This window comes from Phyllobates terribilis, unplaced genomic scaffold (assembly GCF_046119375.1).
Source record: "Phyllobates terribilis strain yellow unplaced genomic scaffold, ASM4611937v1 Scaffold_40__1_contigs__length_11209783, whole genome shotgun sequence".
Lineage (NCBI taxonomy): Eukaryota > Metazoa > Chordata > Amphibia > Anura > Dendrobatidae > Phyllobates > Phyllobates terribilis.
Genome location: NW_027362800.1, coordinates 4,555,194 through 4,579,452, shown reverse-complemented (window position 1 = coordinate 4,579,452; position 24,259 = coordinate 4,555,194). Strand labels below are relative to the sequence as shown.

At 45.2% G+C, this 24,259-nt stretch overlaps 18 non-coding genes across 18 annotated transcripts; all 18 read left to right on the top strand.

Moving 5' to 3' along the window:
* Positions 1 to 494: 494 nt before the first annotated feature.
* Positions 495 to 685, top strand: LOC141187499 (U2 spliceosomal RNA). The gene has a single exon (XR_012261679.1). It is a non-coding gene; the product is annotated as a U2 spliceosomal RNA (small nuclear RNA).
* Positions 686 to 1,806: 1,121 nt separating this feature from the next.
* LOC141184824 (U2 spliceosomal RNA) lies at positions 1,807 to 1,997 on the top strand. Its single transcript, XR_012259543.1, has one exon. It is a non-coding gene; the product is annotated as a U2 spliceosomal RNA (small nuclear RNA).
* Positions 1,998 to 3,118: 1,121 nt separating this feature from the next.
* LOC141187497 (U2 spliceosomal RNA) lies at positions 3,119 to 3,309 on the top strand. Its single transcript, XR_012261677.1, has one exon. It is a non-coding gene; the product is annotated as a U2 spliceosomal RNA (small nuclear RNA).
* Positions 3,310 to 4,429: 1,120 nt separating this feature from the next.
* LOC141187496 (U2 spliceosomal RNA) lies at positions 4,430 to 4,620 on the top strand. Its single transcript, XR_012261676.1, has one exon. It is a non-coding gene; the product is annotated as a U2 spliceosomal RNA (small nuclear RNA).
* Positions 4,621 to 5,742: 1,122 nt separating this feature from the next.
* LOC141187494 (U2 spliceosomal RNA) lies at positions 5,743 to 5,933 on the top strand. The gene has a single exon (XR_012261675.1). It is a non-coding gene; the product is annotated as a U2 spliceosomal RNA (small nuclear RNA).
* Positions 5,934 to 7,053: 1,120 nt separating this feature from the next.
* Positions 7,054 to 7,244, top strand: LOC141185336 (U2 spliceosomal RNA). The gene has a single exon (XR_012260008.1). It is a non-coding gene; the product is annotated as a U2 spliceosomal RNA (small nuclear RNA).
* A 1,117-nt stretch (positions 7,245 to 8,361) lies between these two features.
* Positions 8,362 to 8,552, top strand: LOC141187493 (U2 spliceosomal RNA). Its single transcript, XR_012261674.1, has one exon. It is a non-coding gene; the product is annotated as a U2 spliceosomal RNA (small nuclear RNA).
* Positions 8,553 to 9,667: 1,115 nt separating this feature from the next.
* Positions 9,668 to 9,858, top strand: LOC141187492 (U2 spliceosomal RNA). The gene has a single exon (XR_012261673.1). It is a non-coding gene; the product is annotated as a U2 spliceosomal RNA (small nuclear RNA).
* A 1,124-nt stretch (positions 9,859 to 10,982) lies between these two features.
* Positions 10,983 to 11,173, top strand: LOC141187491 (U2 spliceosomal RNA). Its single transcript, XR_012261672.1, has one exon. It is a non-coding gene; the product is annotated as a U2 spliceosomal RNA (small nuclear RNA).
* A 1,121-nt stretch (positions 11,174 to 12,294) lies between these two features.
* Positions 12,295 to 12,485, top strand: LOC141187490 (U2 spliceosomal RNA). The gene has a single exon (XR_012261671.1). It is a non-coding gene; the product is annotated as a U2 spliceosomal RNA (small nuclear RNA).
* Positions 12,486 to 13,606: 1,121 nt separating this feature from the next.
* Positions 13,607 to 13,797, top strand: LOC141187489 (U2 spliceosomal RNA). Its single transcript, XR_012261670.1, has one exon. It is a non-coding gene; the product is annotated as a U2 spliceosomal RNA (small nuclear RNA).
* A 1,124-nt stretch (positions 13,798 to 14,921) lies between these two features.
* LOC141187488 (U2 spliceosomal RNA) lies at positions 14,922 to 15,112 on the top strand. The gene has a single exon (XR_012261669.1). It is a non-coding gene; the product is annotated as a U2 spliceosomal RNA (small nuclear RNA).
* A 1,119-nt stretch (positions 15,113 to 16,231) lies between these two features.
* Positions 16,232 to 16,422, top strand: LOC141187487 (U2 spliceosomal RNA). The gene has a single exon (XR_012261668.1). It is a non-coding gene; the product is annotated as a U2 spliceosomal RNA (small nuclear RNA).
* Positions 16,423 to 17,542: 1,120 nt separating this feature from the next.
* LOC141184124 (U2 spliceosomal RNA) lies at positions 17,543 to 17,733 on the top strand. Its single transcript, XR_012258909.1, has one exon. It is a non-coding gene; the product is annotated as a U2 spliceosomal RNA (small nuclear RNA).
* Positions 17,734 to 18,854: 1,121 nt separating this feature from the next.
* On the top strand, positions 18,855 to 19,045 carry LOC141187485 (U2 spliceosomal RNA). The gene has a single exon (XR_012261666.1). It is a non-coding gene; the product is annotated as a U2 spliceosomal RNA (small nuclear RNA).
* Positions 19,046 to 20,171: 1,126 nt separating this feature from the next.
* LOC141187483 (U2 spliceosomal RNA) lies at positions 20,172 to 20,362 on the top strand. Its single transcript, XR_012261665.1, has one exon. It is a non-coding gene; the product is annotated as a U2 spliceosomal RNA (small nuclear RNA).
* A 1,121-nt stretch (positions 20,363 to 21,483) lies between these two features.
* On the top strand, positions 21,484 to 21,674 carry LOC141187482 (U2 spliceosomal RNA). Its single transcript, XR_012261664.1, has one exon. It is a non-coding gene; the product is annotated as a U2 spliceosomal RNA (small nuclear RNA).
* A 1,122-nt stretch (positions 21,675 to 22,796) lies between these two features.
* Positions 22,797 to 22,983, top strand: LOC141186018 (U2 spliceosomal RNA). Its single transcript, XR_012260579.1, has one exon. It is a non-coding gene; the product is annotated as a U2 spliceosomal RNA (small nuclear RNA).
* Positions 22,984 to 24,259: the final 1,276 nt, after the last annotated feature.

Below are 24,259 nucleotides of genomic sequence, written 5' to 3'. Positions count from 1 at the left end.
TGTGAGCTTCTCAGTGACATTCAGCCATCCAGGTATCCCGCCTGCAGTAGACGGAATGTGGCAATGGAACGCTGGCTGCGCGTGTCATAATAGGCTCTGAGCCTTTATATACCTGCGCACAGCAGCAGCCACCTTCAGTCTGCTGCTGGACAGCCAGCAGCAGCAGCAGGAGAGGTAATTAATCAGCAACCCTCCTGCTAAGGGTAGACAGCTGCTCGTTCCACCCCCCCCCCCGCCTTAATTGGTTCTCCTCCCTTCCAACGGTGTTGAGGCGGGTGGGAACAGCCGGGGGTTGAGGGTACTGTGCTAAAAGAGGTGGAGTTATGCAGATCTAAAACGCGTGGATTGCAGCAGCAGCAAGCCGAAAAGTGCAGGCATGTGAGGGATCTAGAGGTTGACAGCATGTCTTCTTAACGGGAGTCCAGGTGGCCATCTCCACAAATGGACTTTTCAGAATCCTTGGGTGGCACCGTAGTCGGAAACCAATTCTGGTTATCGCTTCTCGGCCTTTTGGCTAAGATCAAGTGTAGTATCTGTTCTTATCAGTTTAATATCTGATACGTCCCCTATCTGGGGACCATATATTAAATGGATTTTTAGAACAGGGAGATGGAAAAAGAGCTTGCTCTGTCCACTCCACGCATTGACCTGGTATTGCAGTATCTCCAGGACCGGTGCACCCCTTCTTTAATGCAGTTTCTAAAATCAGAAAGAATTGAATTCAATGCTTTTTGTTCATTTTGCTTGTTTGTCGGATTTTGGGATGGACTCTTTGGCTTTGCTTTTCTTCTCCTCATTGGATTTTTCATGTTAAAAGTTGCAGAAGCCAGATGACAAGCTCATTTTGGTTCAACTTCAGCAACTGTGCATTGCATTGCCATGTAATGTAATGTAATGCAATGCTATCTATCTAGCTCTCCCTCTATACTTCCTTTTGGATAAACAGACATATTAGGCAAGCATTTTGGAGCTTTCACCTAAATAACTACAGGTGGTGAGATAAGCTGCACAATACAATTGACCTTTCAGTATATTGTTGCACACACACCATCTATTTAGCAAATGCCCTTGTTATCAACAGCAGCCTTTTAAACTCACCTGAGCTAACAGGTATGTGAGCTGGTTACTCTGCTGCGCTTAAAATTTCTTTTTTGGTTTGCTACAATGCCTTTTCTGAAACGTTGTCTCCCTCTGCTGGAACACTGACTTCTTTCATTTAATGCCTGCAGACTATAAAAGAGAAACCAACCCAAAAAGTTTGGTTGATTAGTCTGTGGCATTCTTTTAAACTGCTGCTTATGGCGGTCTCTGTGAGCTTCTCAGTGACATTCAGCCATCCAGGTATCCCGCCTGCAGTAGACGGAATGTGGCAATGGAACGCTGGCTGCGCGTGTCATAATAGGCTCTGAGCCTTTATATACCTGCGCACAGCAGCAGCCACCTTCAGTCTGCTGCTGGACAGCCAGCAGCAGCAGCAGCAGGAGAGGTAATTAATCAGCAACCCTCCTGCTAAGGGTAGACAGCTGCTCGTTCCACCCCCCCCCCCGCCTTAATTGGTTCTCCTCCCTTCCAACGGTGTTGAGGCGGGTGGGAACAGCCGGGGGTTGAGGGTACTGTGCTAAAAGAGGTGGAGTTATGCAGATCTAAAACGCGTGGATTGCAGCAGCAGCAAGCCGAAAAGTGCAGGCATGTGAGGGATCTAGAGGTTGACAGCATGTCTTCTTAACGGGAGTCCAGGTGGCCATCTCCACAAATGGACTTTTCAGAATCCTTGGGTGGCACCGTAGTCGGAAACCAATTCTGGTTATCGCTTCTCGGCCTTTTGGCTAAGATCAAGTGTAGTATCTGTTCTTATCAGTTTAATATCTGATACGTCCCCTATCTGGGGACCATATATTAAATGGATTTTTAGAACAGGGAGATGGAAAAAGAGCTTGCTCTGTCCACTCCACGCATTGACCTGGTATTGCAGTATCTCCAAGACCGGTGCACCCCTTCTTTAATGCAGTTTCTAAAATCAGAAAGAATTGAATTCAATGCTTTTTGTTCATTTTGCTTGTTTGTCGGATTTTGGGATGGACTCTTTGGCTTTGCTTTTCTTCTCCTCATTGGATTTTTCATGTTAAAAGTTGCAGAAGCCAGATGACAAGCTCATTTTGGTTCAACTTCAGCAACTGTGCATTGCATTGCCATGTAATGTAATGTAATGCAATGCTATCTATCTAGCTCTCCCTCTATACTTCCTTTTGGATAAACAGACATATTAGGCAAGCATTTTGGAGCTTTCACCTAAATAACTACAGGTGGTGAGATAAGCTGCACAATATAATTGACCTTTCAGTATATTGTTGCACACACACCATCTATTTAGCAAATGCCCTTGTTATCAACAGCAGCCTTTTAAACTCACCTGAGCTAACAGGTATGTGAGCTGGTTACTCTGCTGCGCTTAAAATTTCTTTTTTGGTTTGCTACAATGCCTTTTCTGAAACGTTGTCTCCCTCTGCTGGAACACTGACTTCTTTCATTTAATGCCTGCAGACTATAAAAGAGAAACCAACCCAAAAAGTTTGGTTGATTAGTCTGTGGCATTCTTTTAAACTGTTGCTTATGGCGGTCTCTGTGAGCTTCTCAGTGACATTCAGCCATCCAGGTATCCCGCCTGCAGTAGACGGAATGTGGCAATGGAACGCTGGCTGCGCGTGTCATAATAGGCTCTGAGCCTTTATATACCTGCGCACAGCAGCAGCCACCTTCAGTCTGCTGCTGGACAGCCAGCAGCAGCAGCAGCAGGAGAGGTAATTAATCAGCAACCCTCCTGCTAAGGGTAGACAGCTGCTCGTTCCACCCCCCCCCCCGCCTTAATTGGTTCTCCTCCCTTCCAACGGTGTTGAGGCGGGTGGGAACAGCCGGGGGTTGAGGGTACTGTGCTAAAAGAGGTGGAGTTATGCAGATCTAAAACGCGTGGATTGCAGCAGCAGCAAGCCGAAAAGTGCAGGCATGTGAGGGATCTAGAGGTTGACAGCATGTCTTCTTAACGGGAGTCCAGGTGGCCATCTCCACAAATGGACTTTTCAGAATCCTTGGGTGGCACCGTAGTCGGAAACCAATTCTGGTAATCGCTTCTCGGCCTTTTGGCTAAGATCAAGTGTAGTATCTGTTCTTATCAGTTTAATATCTGATACGTCCCCTATCTGGGGACCATATATTAAATGGATTTTTAGAACAGGGAGATGGAAAAAGAGCTTGCTCTGTCCACTCCACGCATTGACCTGGTATTGCAGTATCTCCAGGACCGGTGCACCCCTTCTTTAATGCAGTTTCTAAAATCAGAAAGAATTGAATTCAATGCTTTTTGTTCATTTTGCTTGTTTGTCGGATTTTGGGATGGACTCTTTTGCTTTGCTTTTCTTCTCCTCATTGGATTTTTCATGTTAAAAGTTGCAGAAGCCAGATGACAAGCTCATTTTGGTTCAACTTCAGCAACTGTGCATTGCATTGCCATGTAATGTAATGTAATGCAATGCTATCTATCTAGCTCTCCCTCTATACTTCCTTTTGGATAAACAGACATATTAGGCAAGCATTTTGGAGCTTTCACCTAAATAACTACAGGTGGTGAGATAAGCTGCACAATATAATTGACCTTTCAGTATATTGTTGCACACACACCATCTATTTAGCAAATGCCCTTGTTATCAACAGCAGCCTTTTAAACTCACCTGAGCTAACAGGTATGTGAGCTGGTTACTCTGCTGCGCTTAAAATTTCTTTTTTGGTTTGCTACAATGCCTTTTCTGAAACGTTGTCTCCCTCTGCTGGAACACTGACTTCTTTCATTTAATGCCTGCAGACTATAAAAGAGAAACCAACAAAAAAAGTTTGGTTGATTAGTCTGTGGCATTCTTTTAAACTGTTGCTTATGGCGGTCTCTGTGAGCTTCTCAGTGACATTCAGCCATCCAGGTATCCCGCCTGCAGTAGACGGAATGTGGCAATGGAACGCTGGCTGCGCGTGTCATAATAGGCTCTGAGCCTTTATATACCTGCGCACAGCAGCAGCCACCTTCAGTCTGCTGCTGGACAGCCAGCAGCAGCAGCAGCAGGAGAGGTAATTAATCAGCAACCCTCCTGCTAAGGGTAGACAGCTGCTTGTTCCACCCCCCCCCCGCCTTAATTGGTTCTCCTCCCTTCCAACGGTGTTGAGGCGGGTGGGAACAGCCGGGGGTTGAGGGTACTGTGCTAAAAGAGGTGGAGTTATGCAGATCTAAAACGCGTGGATTGCAGCAGCAGCAAGCCGAAAAGTGCAGGCATGTGAGGGATCTAGAGGTTGACAGCATGTCTTCTTAACGGGAGTCCAGGTGGCCATCTCCACAAATGGACTTTTCAGAATCCTTGGGTGGCACCGTAGTCGGAAACCAATTCTGGTTATCGCTTCTCGGCCTTTTGGCTAAGATCAAGTGTAGTATCTGTTCTTATCAGTTTAATATCTGATACGTCCCCTATCTGGGGACCATATATTAAATGGATTTTTAGAACAGGGAGATGGAAAAAGAGCTTGCTCTGTCCACTCCACGCATTGACCTGGTATTGCAGTATCTCCAGGACCGGTGCACCCCTTCTTTAATGCAGTTTCTAAAATCAGAAAGAATTGAATTCAATGCTTTTTGTTCATTTTGCTTGTTTGTCGGATTTTGGGATGGACTCTTTGGCTTTGCTTTTCTTCTCCTCATTGGATTTTTCATGTTAAAAGTTGCAGAAGCCAGATGACAAGCTCATTTTGGTTCAACTTCAGCAACTGTGCATTGCATTGCCATGTAATGTAATGTAATGCAATGCTATCTATCTAGCTCTCCCTCTATACTTCCTTTTGGATAAACAGACATATTAGGCAAGCATTTTGGAGCTTTCACCTAAATAACTACAGGTGGTGAGATAAGCTGCACAATATAATTGACCTTTCAGTATATTGTTGCACACACACCATCTATTTAGCAAATGCCCTTGTTATCAACAGCAGCCTTTTAAACTCACCTGAGCTAACAGGTATGTGAGCTGGTTACTCTGCTGCGCTTAAAATTTCTTTTTTGGTTTGCTACAATGCCTTTTCTGAAACGTTGTCTCCCTCTGCTGGAACACTGACTTCTTTCATTTAATGCCTGCAGACTATAAAAGAGAAACCAACCCAAAAAGTTTGGTTGATTAGTCTGTGGCATTCTTTTAAACTGTTGCTTATGGCGGTCTCTGTGAGCTTCTCAGTGACATTCAGCCATCCAGGTATCCCGCCTGCAGTAGACGGAATGTGGCAATGGAACGCTGGCTGCGCGTGTCATAATAGGCTCTGAGCCTTTATATACCTGCGCACAGCAGCAGCCACCTTCAGTCTGCTGCTGGACAGCCAGCAGCAGCAGCAGCAGGAGAGGTAATTAATCAGCAACCCTCCTGCTAAGGGTAGACAGCTGCTCGTTCCACCCCCCCCCCCTGCCTTAATTGGTTCTCCTCCCTTCCAACGGTGTTGAGGCGGGTGGGAACAGCCGGGGGTTGAGGGTACTGTGCTAAAAGAGGTGGAGTTATGCAGATCTAAAACGCGTGGATTGCAGCAGCAGCAAGCCGAAAAGTGCAGGCATGTGAGGGATCTAGAGGTTGACAGCATGTCTTCTTAACGGGAGTCCAGGTGGCCATCTCCACAAATGGACTTTTCAGAATCCTTGGGTGGCACCGTAGTCGGAAACCAATTCTGGTTATCGCTTCTCGGCCTTTTGGCTAAGATCAAGTGTAGTATCTGTTCTTATCAGTTTAATATCTGATACGTCCCCTATCTGGGGACCATATATTAAATGGATTTTTAGAACAGGGAGATGGAAAAAGAGCTTGCTCTGTCCACTCCACGCATTGACCTGGTATTGCAGTATCTCCAGGACCGGTGCACCCCTTCTTTAATGCAGTTTCTAAAATCAGAAAGAATTGAATTCAATGCTTTTTGTTCATTTTGCTTGTTTGTCGGATTTTGGGATGGACTCTTTGGCTTTGCTTTTCTTCTCCTCATTGGATTTTTCATGTTAAAAGTTGCAGAAGCCAGATGACAAGCTCATTTTGGTTCAACTTCAGCAACTGTGCATTGCATTGCCATGTAATGTAATGTAATGCAATGCTATCTATCTAGCTCTCCCTCTATACTTCCTTTTGGATAAACAGACATATTAGGCAAGCATTTTGGAGCTTTCACCTAAATAACTACAGGTGGTGAGATAAGCTGCACAATATAATTGACCTTTCAGTATATTGTTGCACACACACCATCTATTTAGCAAATGCCCTTGTTATCAACAGCAGCCTTTTAAACTCACCTGAGCTAACAGGTATGTGAGCTGGTTACTCTGCTGCGCTTAAAATTTCTTTTTTGGTTTGCTACAATGCCTTTTCTGAAACGTTGTCTCCCTCTGCTGGAACACTGACTTCTTTCATTTAATGCCTGCAGACTATAAAAGAGAAACCAACCCAAAAAGTTTGGTTGATTAGTCTGTGGCATTCTTTTAAACTGTTGCTTATGGCGGTCTCTGTGAGCTTCTCAGTGACATTCAGCGATCCAGGTATCCCGCCTGCAGTAGACGGAATGTGGCAATGGAACGCTGGCTGCGCGTGTCATAATAGGCTCTGAGCCTTTATATACCTGCGCACAGCAGCAGCCACCTTCAGTCTGCTGCTGGACAGCCAGCAGCAGCAGCAGCAGGAGAGGTAATTAATCAGCAACCCTCCTGCTAAGGGTAGACAGCTGCTCGTTCCACCCCACCCCCGCCTTAATTGGTTCTCCTCCCTTCCAACGGTGTTGAGGCGGGTGGGAACAGCCGGGGGTTGAGGGTACTGTGCTAAAAGAGGTGGAGTTATGCAGATCTAAAACGCGTGGATTGCAGCAGCAGCAAGCCGAAAAGTGCAGGCATGTGAGGGATCTAGAGGTTGACAGCATGTCTTCTTAACGGGAGTCCAGGTGGCCATCTCCACAAATGGACTTTTCAGAATCCTTGGGTGGCACCGTAGTCGGAAACCAATTCTGGTAATCGCTTCTCGGCCTTTTGGCTAAGATCAAGTGTAGTATCTGTTCTTATCAGTTTAATATCTGATACGTCCCGTATCTGGGGACCATATATTAAATGGATTTTTAGAACAGGGAGATGGAAAAAGAGCTTGCTCTGTCCACTCCATGCATTGACCTGGTATTGCAGTATCTCCAGGACCGGTGCACCCCTTCTTTAATGCAGTTTCTAAAATCAGAAAGAATTGAATTCAATGCTTTTTCTTCATTTTGCTTGTTTGTCGGATTTTGGGATGGACTCTTTGGCTTTGCTTTTCTTCTCCTCATTGGATTTTTCATGTTAAAAGTTGCAGAAGCCAGATGACAAGCTCATTTTGGTTCAACTTCAGCAACTGTGCATTGCATTGCCATGTAATGTAATGTAATGCAATGCTATCTATCTAGCTCTCCCTCTATACTTCCTTTTGGATAAACAGACATATTAGGCAAGCATTTTGGAGCTTTCACCTAAATAACTACAGGTGGTGAGATAAGCTGCACAATATAATTGACCTTTCAGTATATTGTTGCACACACACCATCTATTTAGCAAATGCCCTTGTTATCAACAGCAGCCTTTTAAACTCACCTGAGCTAACAGGTATGTGAGCTGGTTACTCTGCTGCGCTTAAAATTTCTTTTTTGGTTTGCTACAATGCCTTTTCTGAAACGTTGTCTCCCTCTGCTGGAACACTGACTTCTTTCATTTAATGCCTGCAGACTATAAAAGAGCAACCAACCCAAAAAGTTTGGTTGATTATTCTGTGGCATTCTTTTAAACTGTTGCTTATGGCGGTCTCTGTGAGCTTCTCAGTGACATTCAGCCATCCAGGTATCCCGCCTGCAGTAGACGGAATGTGGCAATGGAACGCTGGCTGCGCGTGTCATAATAGGCTCTGAGCCTTTATATACCTGCGCACAGCAGCAGCCACCTTCAGTCTGCTGCTGGACAGCCAGCAGCAGCAGCAGGAGAGGTAATTAATCAGCAACCCTCCTGCTAAGGGTAGACAGCTGCTCGTTCCACCCCACCCCCGCCTTAATTGGTTCTCCTCCCTTCCAACGGTGTTGAGGCGGGTGGGAACAGCCGGGGGTTGAGGGTACTGTGCTAAAAGAGGTGGAGTTATGCAGATCTAAAACGCGTGGATTGCAGCAGCAGCAAGCCGAAAAGTGCAGGCATGTGAGGGATCTAGAGGTTGACAGCATGTCTTCTTAACGGGAGTCCAGGTGGCCATCTCCACAAATGGACTTTTCAGAATCCTTGGGTGGCACCGTAGTCGGAAACCAATTCTGGTAATCGCTTCTCGGCCTTTTGGCTAAGATCAAGTGTAGTATCTGTTCTTATCAGTTTAATATCTGATACGTCCCCTATCTGGGGACCATATATTAAATGGATTTTTAGAACAGGGAGATGGAAAAAGAGCTTGCTCTGTCCACTCCACGCATTGACCTGGTATTGCAGTATCTCCAGGACCGGTGCACCCCTTCTTTAATGCAGTTTCTAAAATCAGAAAGAATTGAATTCAATGCTTTTTCTTCATTTTGCTTGTTTGTCGGATTTTGGGATGGACTCTTTGGCTTTGCTTTTCTTCTCCTCATTGGATTTTTCATGTTAAAAGTTGCAGAAGCCAGATGACAAGCTCATTTTGGTTCAACTTCAGCAACTGTGCATTGCATTGCCATGTAATGTAATGTAATGCAATGCTATCTATCTAGCTCTCCCTCTATACTTCCTTTTGGATAAACAGACATATTAGGCAAGCATTTTGGAGCTTTCACCTAAATAACTACAGGTGGTGAGATAAGCTGCACAATATAATTGACCTTTCAGTATATTGTTGCACACACACCATCTATTTAGCAAATGCCCTTGTTATCAACAGCAGCCTTTTAAACTCACCTGAGCTAACAGGTATGTGAGCTGGTTACTCTGCTGCGCTTAAAATTTCTTTTTTGGTTTGCTACAATGCCTTTTCTGAAACGTTGTCTCCCTCTGCTGGAACACTGACTTCTTTCATTTAATGCCTGCAGACTATAAAAGAGCAACCAACCCAAAAAGTTTGGTTGATTATTCTGTGGCATTCTTTTAAACTGTTGCTTATGGCGGTCTCTGTGAGCTTCTCAGTGACATTCAGCCATCCAGGTATCCCGCCTGCAGTAGACGGAATGTGGCAATGGAACGCTGGCTGCGCGTGTCATAATAGGCTCTGAGCCTTTATATACCTGCGCACAGCAGCAGCCACCTTCAGTCTGCTGCTGGACAGCCAGCAGCAGCAGCAGCAGGAGAGGTAATTAATCAGCAACCCTCCTGCTAAGGGTAGACAGCTGCTCGTTCCACCCCCGCCTTAATTGGTTCTCCTCCCTTCCAACGGTGTTGAGGCGGATGGGAACAGCCGGGGGTTGAGGGTACTGTGCTAAAAGAGGTGGAGTTATGCAGATCTAAAACGCGTGGATTGCAGCAGCAGCAAGCCGAAAAGTGCAGGCATGTGAGGGATCTAGAGGTTGACAGCATGTCTTCTTAACGGGAGTCCAGGTGGCCATCTCCACAAATGGACTTTTCAGAATCCTTGGGTGGCACCGTAGTCGGAAACCAATTCTGGTTATCGCTTCTCGGCCTTTTGGCTAAGATCAAGTGTAGTATCTGTTCTTATCAGTTTAATATCTGATACGTCCCCTATCTGGGGACCATATATTAAATGGATTTTTAGAACAGGGAGATGGAAAAAGAGCTTGCTCTGTCCACTCCACGCATTGACCTGGTATTGCAGTATCTCCAGGACCGGTGCACCCCTTCTTTAATGCAGTTTCTAAAATCAGAAAGAATTGAATTCAATGCTTTTTGTTCATTTTGCTTGTTTGTCGGATTTTGGGATGGACTCTTTGGCTTTGCTTTTCTTCTCCTCATTGGATTTTTCATGTTAAAAGTTGCAGAAGCCAGATGACAAGCTCATTTTGGTTCAACTTCAGCAACTGTGCATTGCATTGCCATGTAATGTAATGTAATGCAATGCTATCTATCTAGCTCTCCCTCTATACTTCCTTTTGGATAAACAGACATATTAGGCAAGCATTTTGGAGCTTTCACCTAAATAACTACAGGTGGTGAGATAAGCTGCACAATATAATTGACCTTTCAGTATATTGTTGCACACACACCATCTATTTAGCAAATGCCCTTGTTATCAACAGCAGCCTTTTAAACTCACCTGAGCTAACAGGTATGTGAGCTGGTTACTCTGCTGCGCTTAAAATTTCTTTTTTGGTTTGCTACAATGCCTTTTCTGAAACGTTGTCTCCCTCTGCTGGAACACTGACTTCTTTCATTTAATGCCTGCAGACTATAAAAGAGAAACCAACCCAAAAAGTTTGGTTGATTAGTCTGTGGCATTCTTTTAAACTGTTGCTTATGGCGGTCTCTGTGAGCTTCTCAGTGACATTCAGCCATCCAGGTATCCCGCCTGCAGTAGACGGAATGTGGCAATGGAACGCTGGCTGCGCGTGTCATAATAGGCTCTGAGCCTTTATATACCTGCGCACAGCAGCAGCCACCTTCAGTCTGCTGCTGGACAGCCAGCAGCAGCAGCAGCAGCAGGAGAGGTAATTAATCAGCAACCCTCCTGCTAAGGGTAGACAGCTGCTCGTTCCACCCCCCCCCCCGCCTTAATTGGTTCTCCTCCCTTCCAACGGTGTTGAGGCGGGTGGGAACAGCCGGGGGTTGAGGGTACTGTGCTAAAAGAGGTGGAGTTATGCAGATCTAAAACGCGTGGATTGCAGCAGCAGCAAGCCGAAAAGTGCAGGCATGTGAGGGATCTAGAGGTTGACAGCATGTCTTCTTAACGGGAGTCCAGGTGGCCATCTCCACAAATGGACTTTTCAGAATCCTTGGGTGGCACCGTAGTCGGAAACCAATTCTGGTTATCGCTTCTCGGCCTTTTGGCTAAGATCAAGTGTAGTATCTGTTCTTATCAGTTTAATATCTGATACGTCCCCTATCTGGGGACCATATATTAAATGGATTTTTAGAACAGGGAGATGGAAAAAGAGCTTGCTCTGTCCACTCCACGCATTGACCTGGTATTGCAGTATCTCCAGGACCGGTGCACCCCTTCTTTAATGCAGTTTCTAAAATCAGAAAGAATTGAATTCAATGCTTTTTGTTCATTTTGCTTGTTTGTCGGATTTTGGGATGGACTCTTTGGCTTTGCTTTTCTTCTCCTCATTGGATTTTTCATGTTAAAAGTTGCAGAAGCCAGATGACAAGCTCATTTTGGTTCAACTTCAGCAACTGTGCATTGCATTGCCATGTAATGTAATGTAATGCAATGCTATCTATCTAGCTCTCCCTCTATACTTCCTTTTGGATAAACAGACATATTAGGCAAGCATTTTGGAGCTTTCACCTAAATAACTACAGGTGGTGAGATAAGCTGCACAATATAATTGACCTTTCAGTATATTGTTGCACACACACCATCTATTTAGCAAATGCCCTTGTTATCAACAGCAGCCTTTTAAACTCACCTGAGCTAACAGGTATGTGAGCTGGTTACTCTGCTGCGCTTAAAATTTCTTTTTTGGTTTGCTACAATGCCTTTTCTGAAACGTTGTCTCCCTCTGCTGGAACACTGACTTCTTTCATTTAATGCCTGCAGACTATAAAAGAGAAACCAACCCAAAAAGTTTGGTTGATTAGTCTGTGGCATTCTTTTAAACTGTTGCTTATGGCGGTCTCTGTGAGCTTCTCAGTGACATTCAGCCATCCAGGTATCCCGCCTGCAGTAGACGGAATGTGGCAATGGAACGCTGGCTGCGCGTGTCATAATAGGCTCTGAGCCTTTATATACCTGCGCACAGCAGCAGCCACCTTCAGTCTGCTGCTGGACAGCCAGCAGCAGCAGCAGCAGGAGAGGTAATTAATCAGCAACCCTCCTGCTAAGGGTAGACAGCTGCTCGTTCCACCCCCCCCCCCGCCTTAATTGGTTCTCCTCCCTTCCAACGGTGTTGAGGCGGGTGGGAACAGCCGGGGGTTGAGGGTACTGTGCTAAAAGAGGTGGAGTTATGCAGATCTAAAACGCGTGGATTGCAGCAGCAGCAAGCCGAAAAGTGCAGGCATGTGAGGGATCTAGAGGTTGACAGCATGTCTTCTTAACGGGAGTCCAGGTGGCCATCTCCACAAATGGACTTTTCAGAATCCTTGGGTGGCACCGTAGTCGGAAACCAATTCTGGTTATCGCTTCTCGGCCTTTTGGCTAAGATCAAGTGTAGTATCTGTTCTTATCAGTTTAATATCTGATACGTCCCCTATCTGGGGACCATATATTAAATGGATTTTTAGAACAGGGAGATGGAAAAAGAGCTTGCTCTGTCCACTCCACGCATTGACCTGGTATTGCAGTATCTCCAGGACCGGTGCACCCCTTCTTTAATGCAGTTTCTAAAATCAGAAAGAATTGAATTCAATGCTTTTTGTTCATTTTGCTTGTTTGTCGGATTTTGGGATGGACTCTTTGGCTTTGCTTTTCTTCTCCTCATTGGATTTTTCATGTTAAAAGTTGCAGAAGCCAGATGACAAGCTCATTTTGGTTCAACTTCAGCAACTGTGCATTGCATTGCCATGTAATGTAATGTAATGCAATGCTATCTATCTAGCTCTCCCTCTATACTTCCTTTTGGATAAACAGACATATTAGGCAAGCATTTTGGAGCTTTCACCTAAATAACTACAGGTGGTGAGATAAGCTGCACAATATAATTGACCTTTCAGTATATTGTTGCACACACACCATCTATTTAGCAAATGCCCTTGTTATCAACAGCAGCCTTTTAAACTCACCTGAGCTAACAGGTATGTGCGCTGGTTACTCTGCTGCGCTTAAAATTTCTTTTTTGGTTTGCTACAATGCCTTTTCTGAAACGTTGTCTCCCTCTGCTGGAACACTGACTTCTTTCATTTAATGCCTGCAGACTATAAAAGAGAAACCAACCCAAAAAGTTTGGTTGATTAGTTTGTGGCATTCTTTTAAACTGTTGCTTATGGCGGTCTCTGTGAGCTTCTCAGTGACATTCAGCCATCCAGGTATCCCGCCTGCAGTAGACGGAATGTGGCAATGGAACGCTGGCTGCGCGTGTCATAATAGGCTCTGAGCCTTTATATACCTGCGCACAGCAGCAGCCACCTTCAGTCTGCTGCTGGACAGCCAGCAGCAGCAGCAGCAGGAGAGGTAATTAATCAACAACCCTCCTGCTAAGGGTAGACAGCTGCTCGTTCCACCCCCCCCCCCGCCTTAATTGGTTCTCCTCCCTTCCAACGGTGTTGAGGCGGGTGGGAACAGCCGGGGGTTGAGGGTACTGTGCTAAAAGAGGTGGAGTTATGCAGATCTAAAACGCGTGGATTGCAGCAGCAGCAAGCCGAAAAGTGCAGGCATGTGAGGGATCTAGAGGTTGACAGCATGTCTTCTTAACGGGAGTCCAGGTGGCCATCTCCACAAATGGACTTTTCAGAATCCTTGGGTGGCATCGTAGTCGGAAACCAATTCTGGTTATCGCTTCTCGGCCTTTTGGCTAAGATCAAGTGTAGTATCTGTTCTTATCAGTTTAATATCTGATACGTCCCCTATCTGGGGACCATATATTAAATGGATTTTTAGAACAGGGAGATGGAAAAAGAGCTTGCTCTGTCCACTCCACGCATTGACCTGGTATTGCAGTATCTCCAGGACCGGTGCACCCCTTCTTTAATGCAGTTTCTAAAATCAGAAAGAATTGAATTCAATGCTTTTTGTTCATTTTGCTTGTTTGTCGGATTTTGGGATGGACTCTTTGGCTTTGCTTTTCTTCTCCTCATTGGATTTTTCATGTTAAAAGTTGCAGAAGCCAGATGACAAGCTCATTTTGGTTCAACTTCAGCAACTGTGCATTGCATTGCCATGTAATGTAATGTAATGCAATGCTATCTATCTAGCTCTCCCTCTATACTTCCTTTTGGATAAACAGACATATTAGGCAAGCATTTTGGAGCTTTCACCTAAATAACTACAGGTGGTGAGATAAGCTGCACAATATAATTGACCTTTCAGTATATTGTTGCACACACACCATCTATTTAGCAAATGCCCTTGTTATCAACAGCAGCCTTTTAAACTCATCTGAGCTAACAGGTATGTGAGCTGGTTACTCTGCTGCGCTTAAAATTTCTTTTTTGGTTTGCTACAATGCCTTTTCTGAAACGTTGTCTCCCTCTGCTGGAACACTGACTTCTTTCATTTAATGCCTGCAGACTATAAAAGAGAAACCAACCCAAAAAGTTTGGTTGATTAGTCTGTGGCATTCTTTTAAACTGTTGCTTATGGCGGTCTCTGTGAGCTTCTCAGTGACATTCAGCCATCCAGGTATCCCGCCTGCAGTAGACGGAATGTGGCAATGGAACGCTGGCTGCGCGTGTCATAATAGGCTCTGAGCCTTTATATACCTGCGCACAGCAGCAGCCACCTTCAGTCTGCTGCTGGACAGCCAGCAGCAGCAGCAGCAGGAGAGGTAATTAATCAACAACCCTCCTGCTAAGGGTAGACAGCTGCTCGTTCCACCCCCCCCCCCCCCGCCTTAATTGGTTCTCCTCCCTTCCAACGATGTTGAGGCGGGTGGGAACAGCCGGGGGTTGAGGGTACTGTGCTAAAAGAGGTGGAGTTATGCAGATCTAAAACGCGTGGATTGCAGCAGCAGCAAGCCGAAAAGTGCAGGCATGTGAGGGATCTAGAGGTTGACAGCATGTCTTCTTAACGGGAGTCCAGGTGGCCATCTCCACAAATGGACTTTTCAGAATCCTTGGGTGGCACCGTAGTCGGAAACCAATTCTGGTTATCGCTTCTCGGCCTTTTGGCTAAGATCAAGTGTAGTATCTGTTCTTATCAGTTTAATATCTGATACGTCCCCTATCTGGGGACCATATATTAAATGGATTTTTAGAACAGGGAGATGGAAAAAGAGCTTGCTCTGTCCACTCCACGCATTGACCTGGTATTGCAGTATCTCCAGGACCGGTGCACCCCTTCTTTAATGCAGTTTCTAAAATCAGAAAGAATTGAATTCAATGCTTTTTGTTCATTTTGCTTGTTTGTCGGATTTTGGGATGGACTCTTTGGCTTTGCTTTTCTTCTCCTCATTGGATTTTTCATGTTAAAAGTTGCAGAAGCCAGATGACAAGCTCATTTTGGTTCAACTTCAGCAACTGTGCATTGCATTGCCATGTAATGTAATGTAATGCAATGCTATCTATCTAGCTCTCCCTCTATACTTCCTTTTGGATAAACAGACATATTAGGCAAGCATTTTGGAGCTTTCACCTAAATAACTACAGGTGGTGAGATAAGCTGCACAATATAATTGACCTTTCAGTATATTGTTGCACACACACCATCTATTTAGCAAATGCCCTTGTTATCAACAGCAGCCTTTTAAACTCACCTGAGCTAACAGGTATGTGAGCTGGTTACTCTGCTGCGCTTAAAATTTCTTTTTTGGTTTGCTACAATGCCTTTTCTGAAACGTTGTCTCCCTCTGCTGGAACACTGACTTCTTTCATTTAATGCCTGCAGACTATAAAAGAGAAACCAACCCAAAAAGTTTGGTTGATTAGTTTGTGGCATTCTTTTAAACTGTTGCTTATGGCGGTCTCTGTGAGCTTCTCAGTGACATTCAGCCATCCAGGTATCCCGCCTGCAGTAGACGGAATGTGGCAATGGAACGCTGGCTGCGCTTGTCATAATAGGCTCTGAGCCTTTATATACCTGCGCACAGCAGCAGCCACCTTCAGTCTGCTGCTGGACAGCCAGCAGCAGCAGCAGCAGGAGAGGTAATTAATCAGCAACCCTCCTGCTAAGGGTAGACAGCTGCTCGTTCCACCCCCCCCCGCCTTAATTGGTTCTCCTCCCTTCCAACGGTGTTGAGGCGGGTGGGAACAGCCGGGGGTTGAGGGTACTGTGCTAAAAGAGGTGGAGTTATGCAGATCTAAAACGCGTGGATTGCAGCAGCAGCAAGCCGAAAAGTGCAGGCATGTGAGGGATCTAGAGGTTGACAGCATGTCTTCTTAACGGGAGTCCAGGTGGCCATCTCCACAAATGGACTTTTCAGAATCCTTGGGTGGCACCATAGTCGGAAACCAATTCTGGTTATCGCTTCTCGGCCTTTTGGCTAAGATCAAGTGTAGTATCTGTTCTTATCAGTTTAATATCTGATACGTCCCCTATCTGGGGACCATATATTAAATGGATTTTTAGAACAGGGAGATGGAAAAAGAGCTTGCTCTGTCCACTCCACGCATTGACCTGGTATTGCAGTATCTCCAGGACCGGTGCACCCCTTCTTTAATGCAGTTTCTAAAATCAGAAAGAATTGAATTCAATGCTTTTTGTTCATTTTGCTTGTTTGTCGGATTTTGGGATGGACTCTTTGGCTTTGCTTTTCTTCTCCTCATTGGATTTTTCATGTTAAAAGTTGCAGAAGCCAGATGACAAGCTCATTTTGGTTCAACTTCAGCAACTGTGCATTGCATTGCCATGTAATGTAATGTAATGCAATGCTATCTATCTAGCTCTCCCTCTATACTTCCTTTTGGATAAACAGACATATTAGGCAAGCATTTTGGAGCTTTCACCTAAATAACTACAGGTGGTGAGATAAGCTGCACAATATAATTGACCTTTCAGTATATTGTTGCACACACACCATCTATTTAGCAAATGCCCTTGTTATCAACAGCAGCCTTTTAAACTCACCTGAGCTAACAGGTATGTGAGCTGGTTACTCTGCTGCGCTTAAAATTTCTTTTTTGGTTTGCTACAATGCCTTTTCTGAAACGTTGTCTCCCTCTGCTGGAACACTGACTTCTTTCATTTAATGCCTGCAGACTATAAAAGAGAAACCAACCCAAAAAGTTTGGTTGATTAGTCTGTGGCATTCTTTTAAACTGTTGCTTATGGCGGTCTCTGTGAGCTTCTCAGTGACATTCAGCCATCCAGGTATCCCGCCTGCAGTAGACGGAATGTGGCAATGGAACGCTGGCTGCGCGTGTCATAATAGGCTCTGAGCCTTTATATACCTGCGCACAGCAGCAGCCACCTTCAGTCTGCTGCTGGACAGCCAGCAGCAGCAGCAGCAGGAGAGGTAATTAATCAGCAACCCTCCTGCTAAGGGTAGACAGCTGCTCGTTCCACCCCCCCCCCGCCTTAATTGGTTCTCCTCCCTTCCAACGGTGTTGAGGCGGGTGGGAACAGCCGGGGGTTGAGGGTACTGTGCTAAAAGAGGTGGAGTTATGCAGATCTAAAACGCGTGGATTGCAGCAGCAGCAAGCCGAAAAGTGCAGGCATGTGAGGGATCTAGAGGTTGACAGCATGTCTTCTTAACGGGAGTCCAGGTGGCCATCTCCACAAATGGACTTTTCAGAATCCTTGGGTGGCACCGTAGTCGGAAACCAATTCTGGTCATCGCTTCTCGGCCTTTTGGCTAAGATCAAGTGTAGTATCTGTTCTTATCAGTTTAATATCTGATACGTCCCCTATCTGGGGACCATATATTAAATGGATTTTTAGAACAGGGAGAAGGAAAAAGAGCTTGCTCTGTCCACTCCACGCATTGACCTGGTATTGCAGTATCTCCAGGACCGGTGCACCCCTTCTTTAATGCAGTTTCTAAAATCAGAAAGAATTGAATTCAATGCTTTTTGTTCATTTTGCTTGTTTGTCGGATTTTGGGATGGACTCTTTGGCTTTGCTTTTCTTCTCCTCATTGGATTTTTCATGTTAAAAGTTGCAGAAGCCAGATGACAAGCTCATTTTGGTTCAACTTCAGCAACTGTGCATTGCATTGCCATGTTAAGTAATGTAATGCAATGCTATCTATCTAGCTCTCCCTCTATACTTCCTTTTGGATAAACAGACATATTAGGCAAGCATTTTGGAGCTTTCACCTAAATAACTACAGGTGGTGAGATAAGCTGCACAATATAATTGACCTTTCAGTATATTGTTGCACACACACCATCTATTTAGCAAATGCCCTTGTTATCAACAGCAGCCTTTTAAACTCACCTGAACTAACAGGTATGTGAGCTGGTTACTCTGCTGCGCTTAAAATTTCTTTTTTGGTTTGCTACAATGCCTTTTCTGAAACGTTGTCTCCCTCTGCTGGAACACTGACTTCTTTCATTTAATGCCTGCAGACTATAAAAGAGAAACCAACCCAAAAAGTTTGGTTGATTAGTCTGTGGCATTCTTTTAAACTGTTGCTTATGGCGGTCTCTGTGAGCTTCTCAGTGACATTCAGCCATCCAGGTATCCCGCCTGCAGTAGACGGAATGTGGCAATGGAACGCTGGCTGCGCGTGTCATAATAGGCTCTGAGCCTTTATATACCTGCGCACAGCAGCAGCCACCTTCAGTCTGCTGCTGGACAGCCAGCAGCAGCAGCAGCAGGAGAGGTAATTAATCAGCAACCCTCCTGCTAAGGGTAGACAGCTGCTCGTTCCACCCCCCCCCCCGCCTTAATTGGTTCTCCTCCCTTCCAACGGTGTTGAGGCGGGTGGGAACAGCCGGGGGTTGAGGGTACTGTGCTAAAAGAGGTGGAGTTATGCAGATCTAAAACGCGTGGATTGCAGCAGCAGCAAGCCGAAAAGTGCAGGCATGTGAGGGATCTAGAGATTGACAGCATGTCTTCTTAACGGGAGTCCAGGTGGCCATCTCCACAAATGGACTTTTCAGAATCCTTGGGTGGCACCGTAGTCGGAAACCAATTCTGGTTATCGCTTCTCGGCCTTTTGGCTAAGATCAAGTGTAGTATCTGTTCTTATCAGTTTAATATCTGATACGTCCCCTATCTGGGGACCATATATTAAATGGATTTTTAGAACAGGGAGATGGAAAAAGAGCTTGCTCTGTCCACTCCACGCATTGACCTGGTATTGCAGTATCTCCAGGACCGGTGCACCCCTTCTTTAATGCAGTTTCTAAAATCAGAAAGAATTGAATTCAATGCTTTTTGTTCATTTTGCTTGTTTGTCGGATTTTGGGATGGACTCTTTGGCTTTGCTTTTCTTCTCCTCATTGGATTTTTCATGTTAAAAGTTGCAGAAGCCAGATGACAAGCTCATTTTGGTTCAACTTCAGCAACTGTGCATTGCATTGCCATGTAATGTAATGTAATGCAATGCTATCTATCTAGCTCTCCCTCTATACTTCCTTTTGGATAAACAGACATATTAGGCAAGCATTTTGGAGCTTTCACCTAAATAACTACAGGTGGTGAGATAAGCTGCACAATACAATTGACCTTTCAGTATATTGTTGCACACACACCATCTATTTAGCAAATGCCCTTGTTATCAACAGCAGCCTTTTAAACTCACCTGAGCTAACAGGTATGTGAGCTGGTTACTCTGCTGCGCTTAAAATTTCTTTTTTGGTTTGCTACAATGCCTTTTCTGAAACGTTGTCTCCCTCTGCTGGAACACTGACTTCTTTCATTTAATGCCTGCAGACTATAAAAGAGAAACCAACCCAAAAAGTTTGGTTGATTAGTCTGTGGCATTCTTTTAAACTGTTGCTTATGGCGGTCTCTGTGAGCTTCTCAGTGACATTCAGCCATCCAGGTATCCCGCCTGCAGTAGACGGAATGTGGCAATGGAACGCTGGCTGCGCGTGTCATAATAGGCTCTGAGCATTTATATACCTGCGCACAGCAGCAGCCACCTTCAGTCTGCTGCTGGACAGCCAGCAGCAGCAGCAGCAGGAGAGGTAATTAATCAGCAACCCTCCTGCTAAGGGTAGACAGCTGCTCGTTCCACCCCCCCCCCCCCCCCGCCTTAATTGGTTCTCCTCCCTTCCAACGGTGTTGAGGCGGGTGGGAACAGCCGGGGGTTGAGGGTACTGTGCTAAAAGAGGTGGAGTTATGCAGATCTAAAACGCGTGGATTGCAGCAGCAGCAAGCCGAAAAGTGCAGGCATGTGAGGGATCTAGAGGTTGACAGCATGTCTTCTTAACGGGAGTCCAGGTGGCCATCTCCACAAATGGACTTTTCAGAATCCTTGGGTGGCACCGTAGTCGGAAACCAATTCTGGTTATCGCTTCTCGGCCTTTTGGCTAAGATCAAGTGTAGTATCTGTTCTTATCAGTTTAATATCTGATACGTCCCCTATCTGGGGACCATATATTAAATGGATTTTTAGAACAGGGAGATGGAAAAAGAGCTTGCTCTGTCCACTCCACGCATTGACCTGGTATTGCAGTATCTCCAGGACCGGTGCACCCCTTCTTTAATGCAGTTTCTAAAATCAGAAAGAATTGAATTCAATGCTTTTTGTTCATTTTGCTTGTTTGTCGGATTTTGGGATGGACTCTTTGGCTTTGCTTTTCTTCTCCTCATTGGATTTTTCATGTTAAAAGTTGCAGAAGCCAGATGACAAGCTCATTTTGGTTCAACTTCAGCAACTGTGCATTGCATTGCCATGTAATGTAATGTAATGCAATGCTATCTATCTAGCTCTCCCTCTATACTTCCTTTTGGATAAACAGACATATTAGGCAAGCATTTTGGAGCTTTCACCTAAATAACTACAGGTGGTGAGATAAGCTGCACAATATAATTGACCTTTCAGTATATTGTTGCACACACACCATCTATTTAGCAAATGCCCTTGTTATCAACAGCAGCCTTTTAAACTCACCTGAGCTAACAGGTATGTGAGCTGGTTACTCTGCTGCGCTTAAAATTTCTTTTTTGGTTTGCTACAATGCCTTTTCTGAAACGTTGTCTCCCTCTGCTGGAACACTGACTTCTTTCATTTAATGCCTGCAGACTATAAAAGAGAAACCAACCCAAAAAGTTTGGTTGATTAGTCTGTGGCATTCTTTTAAACTGTTGCTTATGGCGGTCTCTGTGAGCTTCTCAGTGACATTCAGCCATCCAGGTATCCCGCCTGCAGTAGACGGAATGTGGCAATGGAACGCTGGCTGCGCGTGTCATAATAGGCTCTGAGCCTTTATATACCTGCGCACAGCAGCAGCCACCTTCAGTCTGCTGCTGGACAGCCAGCAGCAGCAGCAGCAGGAGAGGTAATTAATCAGCAACCCTCCTGCTAAGGGTAGACAGCTGCTCGTTCCACCCCCCCCCCCGCCTTAATTGGTTCTCCTCCCTTCCAACGGTGTTGAGGCGGGTGGGAACAGCCGGGGGTTGAGGGTACTGTGCTAAAAGAGGTGGAGTTATGCAGATCTAAAACGCGTGGATTGCAGCAGCAGCAAGCCGAAAAGTGCAGGCATGTGAGGGATCTAGAGGTTGACAGCATGTCTTCTTAACGGGAGTCCAGGTGGCCATCTCCACAAATGGACTTTTCAGAATCCTTGGGTGGCATCGTAGTCGGAAACCAATTCTGGTTATCGCTTCTCGGCCTTTTGGCTAAGATCAAGTGTAGTATCTGTTCTTATCAGTTTAATATCTGATACGTCCCCTATCTGGGGACCATATATTAAATGGATTTTTAGAACAGGGAGATGGAAAAAGAGCTTGCTCTGTCCACTCCACGCATTGACCTGGTATTGCAGTATCTCCAGGACCGGTGCACCCCTTCTTTAATGCAGTTTCTAAAATCAGAAAGAATTGAATTCAATGCTTTTTGTTCATTTTGCTTGTTTGTCGGATTTTGGGATGGACTCTCTGGCTTTGCTTTTCTTCTCCTCATTGGATTTTTCATGTTAAAAGTTGCAGAAGCCAGATGACAAGCTCATTTTGGTTCAACTTCAGCAACTGTGCATTGCATTGCCATGTAATGTAATGTAATGCAATGCTATCTATCTAGCTCTCCCTCTATACTTCCTTTTGGATAAACAGACATATTAGGCAAGCATTTTGGAGCTTTCACCTAAATAACTACAGGTGGTGAGATAAGCTGCACAATATAATTGACCTTTCAGTATATTGTTGCACACACACCATCTATTTAGCAAATGCCCTTGTTATCAACAGCAGCCTTTTAAACTCACCTGAGCTAACAGGTATGTGAGCTGGTTACTCTGCTGCGCTTAAAATTTCTTTTTTGGTTTGCTACAATGCCTTTTCTGAAACGTTGTCTCCCTCTGCTGGAACACTGACTTCTTTCATTTAATGCCTGCAGACTATAAAAGAGAAACCAACCCAAAAAGTTTGGTTGATTAGTCTGTGGCATTCTTTTAAACTGTTGCTTATGGCGGTCTCTGTGAGCTTCTCAGTGACATTCAGCCATCCAGGTATCCCGCCTGCAGTAGACGGAATGTGGCAATGGAACGCTGGCTGCGCGTGTCATAATAGGCTCTGAGCCTTTATATACCTGCGCACAGCAGCAGCCACCTTCAGTCTGCTGCTGGACAGCCAGCAGCAGCAGCAGCAGGAGAGGTAATTAATCAGCAACCCTCCTGCTAAGGGTAGACAGCTGCTCGTTCCACCCCCCCCCCCCGCCTTAATTGGTTCTCCTCCCTTCCAACGGTGTTGAGGCGGGTGGGAACAGCCGGGGGTTGAGGGTACTGTGCTAAAAGAGGTGGAGTTATGCAGATCTAAAACGCGTGGATTGCAGCAGCAGCAAGCCGAAAAGTGCAGGCATGTGAGGGATCTAGAGGTTGACAGCATGTCTTCTTAACGGGAGTCCAGGTGGCCATCTCCACAAATGGACTTTTCAGAATCCTTGGGTGGCACCGTAGTCGGAAACCAATTCTGGTTATCGCTTCTCGGCCTTTTGGCTAAGATCAAGTGTAGTATCTGTTCTTATCAGTTTAATATCTGATTAGAGATGAGCGGTGTTTGACTAGAACTGTTCGCCAATCTCAAATTCGAGCTGTTTTGGGCGGTGTTCGAGTTGTTCCACGAACCCGAACGATTTGCAAAAAATTCGGCTGTTCGAGGTTATGTTCGATAACTGTTCGTGCACCAAAAGCGTGTCCTGCATGTCTGGCGCTATTTAGAGCACCAATCATGCAGGGATTGTCTGCCACTCACTGTAATGCCGCAGCCATGGTGGTTGTGGCATTACAGTGATTGCCCAAATCGATGGGAACAGTGCCAACAGTGAAACATGAAAAGCCGGCAATTCATCAGCGGCATACACCGGTACCCGACAATTTAGAACCGAAAGAATAGAGCTTCACACATAGATTAGATAGATATAAACATGTCAGTCACATATATATGAAGTACAGTGACAGTGTTGCTTACTGTACTTGTCATTTAGCGTAAAGGATTTATCAAAAAAAATAATAGTGTTTTCATGCACCGTCTCTTTAAAAAAGCCGGCCGGCAATTCAGCAGCGGTACCCGACAATTTAGAATAGAAAGAATAGAGAATCACACATAGATTAGATAGATAGAAACATGTCAGCCACATATATATGAAGTACAGTGACAGTGTTGCTTACTGTACTTGTCATTTAGCGTAAAGGATTTATCAAAAAAAATAATAGTGTTTTCATGCATCGTCTCTTTAAAAAAGCCGGCGGGCAATTCAGCAGCGGTACCCGACAATTTATAACAGACAGAATAGAGCTTCACACATAGATTAGATAGATAGAAACATGTCAGTCACATATATATGAAGTACAGTGATAGTGTTGGTTACTGTACTTGTCATTTAGTATTAAAATAAAGGATTTATTATTAAGAAAATAGGCGTGGGGTTCCCCTTAATTTTAGGCTCTAGCGGAGGTTAAGCAGACGGCTGGGGCAGATGTTTGAAGCCTGGGAAGGGGGTAATACCCACGGAGCTTCCCAGGCTACTAATATCAGCCCCCAGCTGAATACATAGCCTTTACTAGCTATTAAAATGGGGGACCCCCCAAAAAAAATGACGTGGGGTCCCCCCTAATTTAATAGCTAGCAAAGGCTAGGCAGACAGCTGGGGGCTGATATTAATAGCCCAGGAAGGGAGCCATGAATATTGGCCCCCTCCCAGGCTAGAAACACCAGCCGTCAGCCGCCCCAGAAATGGCGCATTCATAGGATGCGCCAATTCTGGCACTTAGCCTCGCTCTTCCACGCTGCCCTGGTGCGGTGGCAGGGGGTAATAGGGTTGGGGTTGATGTCAGCTTATAATGCCAGCTGACATCAAGCCCAGGTTAGTAATGGAGAGGCGTCTATAAGACACCCCCATTACTAACCCCATAGTCAAAGTTAAAAAAAACACAAACACC